This window comes from Cyprinodon tularosa, unplaced genomic scaffold (assembly GCF_016077235.1).
Source record: "Cyprinodon tularosa strain WSP-4 unplaced genomic scaffold, ASM1607723v1 ctg1003, whole genome shotgun sequence".
Lineage (NCBI taxonomy): Eukaryota > Metazoa > Chordata > Actinopteri > Cyprinodontiformes > Cyprinodontidae > Cyprinodon > Cyprinodon tularosa.
Genome location: NW_024037787.1, coordinates 92,068 through 99,336, shown reverse-complemented (window position 1 = coordinate 99,336; position 7,269 = coordinate 92,068).

Below are 7,269 nucleotides of genomic sequence, written 5' to 3'. Positions count from 1 at the left end.
CCTGAAGCGTTGATCCCTCTCCTCCCTGGAAAGACGGGTGTGTATCAGCTGCATTGGTTCATGACCAGAAGTTTGAGGCGAGCAGGATGCCGCCACATTATCCACAGGAGGGAACGAGTGAGGATTAGCTGATAGATGGGGTCTCCGGTCTCTGTGCCGTTCGAGGAGGCAAAGATCGATCCGAGTTGCTAACTCCTCTATCTGCTTAAGGGACTGAGGGAAGTCCCGGGTGGAGAGCTCCTCCTTGATCCTTTCATTAAGTCCAGTGTTAAAGATGTCCATGAGAGTTTTCTTGTTCCAAGGACTCTCAGATGCCAGTAGGTGATAGTCGATTACATATTCTCACACACACACAGTCTGGACTCCCTGTGGTAAAGACAGGAGTCCTGTTGAAGCCTCCCTGCTTGGCAGAACTGGACAGAAAACTCAGATTGATTCCTGTGAAAAGTCTCAGAATGAGTTACACAGGCTAGGATTGTTTTGCCACTCTGATGTTCCATACAACTTAGCCTTGCCCGCTAACAGAGAGATTATTTAAGCCACTTTAGCCCTATCAGAGGGAAACGCAGAGGGCTGAAGTTTGAAGTGAATCTCACACTGAGTCAAGAAAGCCAGAGCTTGTTCAGAATCACCCCGAAACAACTCTGGGGAGGTCAGGCTAATGACTGATTGATCTAGCAGCCAGTGATGTAGACACGGACGCTGAAGCAAGCAGGGGAGTGGAAGCAGGAGTAACACGATTCAATTCTATTGTCTTTATTTCTATAGCTCCAATTCACATCCTCATCCTCTGCAGGAAGTCCAAGCGCTTCTGGGTCCTTTGGACCAGTGAGGTGGTGTCATACGATTGGCTCTCTCTTGGATTTATTCAACCATTCTTGCTCTGCTGAATGAATGAAACATTTATTACCAGAAGCAGGGATGAATCTTGGCAACTGTGGTTGCAGCATTTGGTTTTGCTTCTATGCCTCCATTTGGTTCTTTTGGCTACAACTGGTGAAGCAGCTCCCAGCAGGGTCCCATGGTCTGACAGGTGGCATGTTCTTGGATCAATCAAGCTGAAGACGCAAACTGAAAAGCCCAAGAAATGACTTCCAGCAGGAAATATAATCAATGTTGAAATTGCAGCTTAATTACCCCAGTTGCTAACCCAGCTGAAGCTGAAACCCTTTACCTTTTTGTTACCAGTGATAATAAATGAGGATTATTACTGAGCAGAGCTTTTCTGAGAATCTCTAGAAAAAAATGTTTGTGCATAACTGAAATTTGGTGTTTCTAAATGCTTCATCTGGAGGTACCCCCTGTTCCATTAGCATTCATCCAGGGGTGAGACCTTTCCGCCATGCATCTGTGTCATGTATAAAAACCTGTTGTGGACAGTTGAGTTACGGAGGTGATCCGTTTGCCTCCAGAGTGAACCAGACAGGCGTGATCTGAATTATATGTTGAGATGGGAGTTTGAGCTGGACATTGGTGTGACTTATGACATACTCCATTAAAAACAGACATAAGAACCGGTGAGCAAGGTCTTCACTGCAGGCCTCCAGATTAAAATCCTTGAAGGAAAGCCTGAGTCATGATCTCTGCACTGATACAGGTCTCATTCCTCACAAGACACTCCTGCTCAGCGCCGCCATTGTTCCCGTTACTAGTCATCTGATCCACCTGCACCTTTCAGTATATAACCAGCCTTCAGAGCAAACGTCAGGGCCAGGTTATTTCAAGCCTCCCAGTGAGATTTATTCCAGCATTCTGATTCCTGACTTCCTGCCTGTTTGTCTTGGCTACTGGTCGTAGGAAACAGGAGCAGAAAAAAAAACACCCGCTTAAAGAATTCACACCGTCACCACCACCTTAAACTTCAAACTCCAACCATAATATCTAGAAATTATGTCCCGCCGCTATGAGGGAGGATTCAGTCAAAAGGTGTAATGTCCAGGAACACCGATCAAATGGAATATTGATCCTTATTAAACTTTACTGACACCCTCTAGGGTGTAAGTGTGGTCACCCGTCAGTTTGTTGTTTTGTTTTCCGTATAAATTCCTCCACCTTTGATGGCATGTGGGAGAGGAATCGGTTATCTTTGCCGGGTATATCAGACCAATAGATTACGGTGTTGCTGTTTCACCTGCTCGTATTGTTTCCTCCGCCCCAGCGGATAGGTCAGGGAAGAACATCACATGACAGCCGTTGTACATCACCTTTCCTTTCAGACGAGCTGCAGGCATCACCTTCATCTTATCTTGATAGTTTAGAAATGTCATGATGATCGGCTGTGGCGCGCCGCCTGGACCACTCTGGCCCTGCAGCCTGTAAGCACGCTCGATGATCGGGGGTGGATGGAAATACGCCAGGATCTCCATCAGCCAGTAGAAAAGCCGCAATGTCTTCTTGCTCTGTTTTCTCAGGTAGACCCACAAGTCTTAGATTGGATCTTCTGGAATTATTTTCAAGCTCATTCACCTTCAGACAGAGAGACCTCCTGGATTTTCTTTTGTGAGGTTGTCTCTTTACTTGTTAGCGAGGCGAAGCGTCCTCCAGGTCGCTAATGTGGACTTCTGCAGAGGTAAGTCTCTCTAGGAACCCTCCAATTGTGTCTTGAACTTCTTACATCGAGGTTATAATCTCCCTTACCTGCAAGGTAAAGTGTCCCAGGAAGTTTGCTCGTATGAAGTATATGTTAGCGGTGGTCCAGATATCTAAATACTGGGTATATGGTCGGAGCTCAGCAGTTCCTCAGTAAGACACCGTAACTGGAAGTCCTGCAGTGATCAAATGTAAACTTTTGGAGAAAAACAAAACAAAAACAACTCTCACTTGGGTTGTCCTTTGGATTCTCTGTGGAAATCAGATCACCTGGCCTGAACCCTGGACCTGCTCACGGACCTCGCACTTTGGTTTACCTTTTGCTCTTCATGCTTGAGTTTGCTCTCACGGTTCTGAGCCATTGCATTACCCTGGACGAACCTTTAACGAAAAGGAAAGGAATCTCTGGAGATGTCCTGGACGAAGTTCTGAACACAACAAGGATCTGTGACGTCACATTGGCAACTTGTAACAACGGTGATTCTCTATGTTTGGATTCAAAAGCTCGCTGGGACTTTGATCCAGAGCGGTCTGTCTTACTTCATTCCATGTTTCATTTCCTGCTCACTAATATTCCCTCTCTTATTACCGAGGTGGAGAGAAACAGTTCCGTCCTCAGAAGAGTCTTTCTTGTCCTGCTGCAGTTTTCTATACAAAGCTGGTAAAGATTCTCAGTCATCCAGATCATAGTCATTCCATAAAAGTTAAAATCAATCCACTGGACTTTGTTTCCAAGTTTGAAGACATTTTGCTTCCCATCCAGGAAGCTTTTTCAATTCAAAATGTAAAAAAAAACAGAACAGAATATCTCGCCTGTTCAGCCAGGCCAACTATTCCCTTTAACGACCCCCCTTTCAGAGACATAGACAGGTATGGGGACACTTGATTCCTCATGGAATCAAGTGTTTGTATAAATGCTCCTGCTCTCTGATGGCCTCAGAGGTCTGTTTAAAGCTCAGGAAGCATCATGAAGAACAAGGAACACACCAGGCAGGTCAGAAATACTGTGGAGGAGCAGTTTAAAGCCGGATTTGGATACAAAAATATTTTCCAGTCATTAAACATCCCACGGAGCACTGAGCATAGATAATATTGAAATAGATTGAATATCAGACCACTGGGACTCTCTGAAGATCCGGCCGTCCCTCTGAACCTTCATTCTGATCAGAGATGCAGCCCAGAGGCCCATGGTCCCTCTGGAGGAACTGCAGAGATCTACAGCTGAGGATGGAGACTCTGTCCGTAGGACAACATGCTGCACACATCTGGCCTTCATGGAAGGAAGACATTTCTGAAAGATATCATAAAAAGTCTGGTTTAAGGTTTGCCACCTGGGAGAGACAGCAAACATCTGGAAGAAGGAGCTCTGGTCAGATGGAACCAACAATCACACTTTTTGGCAACAATTCAGAGCGTCATCTTTAGCGTAGAAGCAACACAGCTCATCACCTGAACACCCCATCCCCACTGTCAGACATGGTGGTGGCAGCATCATGGTTTGGATCTGCTTTTCTTCAGCAGGGACAGGGAAGATGGATGAAGTTGATGGGAAGATGGACGGAGACAAACTCAGGAGCATTCTGGAAGAAAACCTGCTGGAGTCTGCAGGAGACCAGAGACTGGGACAGAGATTTATCTTCCAACAAGATGATGATCAGAAACAGAAAGCAGCAGCTAAGATGGAACGGTTAACAGAGAAACACATCCAGGTGTTAGAATGGCCTAGTCAAAGTCCAGACCTGAATCTAACCGAGAATCTGTGGAAAGACCTGAAAGCTGCTTTTCACAAACGCTCTACATCCAACCTCACCAAGCTCCAGATGTGCAAAACTGATAGAGACAAACCCCAACGGATCTGCTGCTGTGATCACTGCAGAAGGTGGCGCTACGAAGAATTAACCCCGTCAAGCTGAAGAAGGAGGCCTATCTGGCCATTACGAACAGTTCAGTTTGTGCCTTCAAGTCGTTGCCCATAGGAAGACGTTACTGGATATATACTAACGGAATATCTTCAGAATGGCTCCAAATGACACTAAATTCATATGGGTGAGTAGAACATGATGGAATAACGGAAAATCAAGGACCCAATGGAAAAAAACCCGGCGTTCCCTTTAAATACATAAACTGCAAATACATAATATTTATTATACACAGCTTGATCCATCACATTTCCCCCCCTGTAAGGGTGTTTGTAGACCAACATACCTTCTTCCCAAAACATGCCAGATTATTTGTCAAGGTTTATTCAAAACATGTTACTGTTTAACCAAAGTGTCTAATTTGACTCTGACTACTTTTCCATTGTTGTAAGTAAGGAGGAACGAATGCTGCTCAGGCAGAACAGGCTGAATGCAGAGCAGCAAGGCCAGTTTGATGAACTGTTCTCTCTTTGCAAAGATATTAGAAATAAAGTGCCGACTGATTGAAGTCCACTGATCTCCGTTTATTTAATTAAGGTGAATAGTTGAATACTTTTTTCCCATTACGTGCAACAAACACTACTGCCAGCAGATGTCCCCCCAACGGAACTGAATGAAACTTCAGGTAGTGAATCACTTGAAGTCACAATAGATCAAAATGATTCAATGCTTCAAAAAGTCTCACTTGGTCATCACTACAGGAACGCTGGATAAAACTCACCGATGGCTCTTAATAATCTGGAACCAGTGACTGAGAGCTGTTATATATCCAGGTGAGCAGGTGGATCTGATGAAGGCTGATTGGAAACAGGGTGGAGCTGACAGGTGTGTTGAATGCTGAATCAGACCAGTACTAGTGGCAAGAATAATGACAGCTATCACTTGGTGCTTAATAGTTATGAGACTTTATTAAATGAAAGACTTTAGATAATTTACCTGGTAGATTATATGTATTGTTCACCAATAGATAAAAGAAAAAATATAATAATCAGAATAAAGTTAATTCAGTGAGTGTAAATCCTTAAGATACGACCAACCCTGTATGTTTAGGGCAAAGAATCAGCAGTAGATATGTAAAGTTTATTTTTAAACCTGTTTCCAAGCAAGAAAGAAAATAAAACCGATCTATAAGTGCATTGAAAAAAATTCAATGAAAAGTCTGGAAAGGAACCAAACAATGAATTTAAAACGCCAATAAAAACAGTGAGAGAACATAGATTATGTGTGAGTGCAGGAGAACATTTCACAGAGCAAAGTGACTCTTTCTGAGGTCTTATTTGGTCAAATGATGTCAATTATTATTACATAAACCACCATCTTGACAACGTACTAACCCCCATTATAGGGCCTTCATTCAGAGCCTTACTGGAATGTTGAAAGTGTGCAAGCATTTCAGAGTTATTAATGATGAAGCCAGTATGGGAGGCCACAGCTGCAGCTGTCACTATGGGCCATGTAGCGGCTAATACACCACCTATCAGGGGGGGCAGCCTGATCCAGCCCAGGCCCCCCATTTTTATTCCTAGTTCTGTGATCCAGATTGTTTCAACAGTCAGGGAAGGTTTTATTTATTATGACTGTAAGTTAATTTTAATAAAACATGTTCCCTGGGAACTAACATGGATTTCCAATCAAAGCAAAGCAATCTATATGGGATCTCAGACACCCTGTTTCCTCTGTTGTTTTTCACTGGGTAGTTACTCTTGTTGTTGCTGCTAGAGTGAACCCCCCCCCCCCCCACCTCAGAAGTTCATTTGCATTTCTTTATTTTTAATTGCAGATCCTAATGCAACTCAGGCACTTGACTGCAGCATGTTTCCGCCCTGCAAAGTGTTAATTAACTGTAACACAGAAGGTGTGCCTTTTCCCATCAGTGGGAAATAAGCTGGAAGCAGTGAGGTGAGATCTTTGCCAGAGAGCTGAGATGAGATCAGCAGGTGAAACGGAGGAACAATAATCTCATCTTTTCTTATTTATTAGCTGCCAAAGTAAAATATTCCACTCAGTTTCTATATGAGCAAAATAACTTTAGCTGTAGCTTCTAAATGAATTCCTGATTGTTCCATATAAATATCTAGAACCTTGTTCATAGCTTACAGGTATGCTAGTCTCTGTCTTCATCATGCTAACGAGCTGTGGGAGAAAAAACAGCAAACATTACACACACACACGAATACACACAACTTTGTTTATATATCCGTATTGAGACTCTGCATAATAATAACTGAACTTTATTGATCTCACACTGAGGAAATGTACCTCTCTGCATTTAACCCAATCCTAACAATCCGTTGGTCACCTAACTCCTCCTCTAACCGCGCGGTGCCTGCGCCATCTTTGTTATTAGTCGCCTTTGTTTTCTTCTCATCCACTTGGTTGACACTTTTTCTCTTCTGACTCTCGGCCATTTTCAAAGAACCGCGGTGAGAAAGGCGAGCTTCAATGACTGTCTGAAACCGTAGCTCACCAGAAAATATACGCCTGAAGGTGTGCAAGAAAAGATGGCTAACGGGACGAGCACGTAGGACGGCCTTACGTAAACACATCACCAGAATGATTGACAGTTAGTTAGGAGGAGTTCCTGGGGGCCCCATAAAACTCTGTTTCCATGTATGGTTAATACAACTATTCCTTATTTCTGCACATTAATTCTGTTTTTGATAAAAATCCTTTGGCTAAAATGCCATCAGAACGCTGATAATATTAAGTGTGTCTCAGCCCCCCCCTTCAGTGTCCACCATATTGGATCAGTCCATTTGCT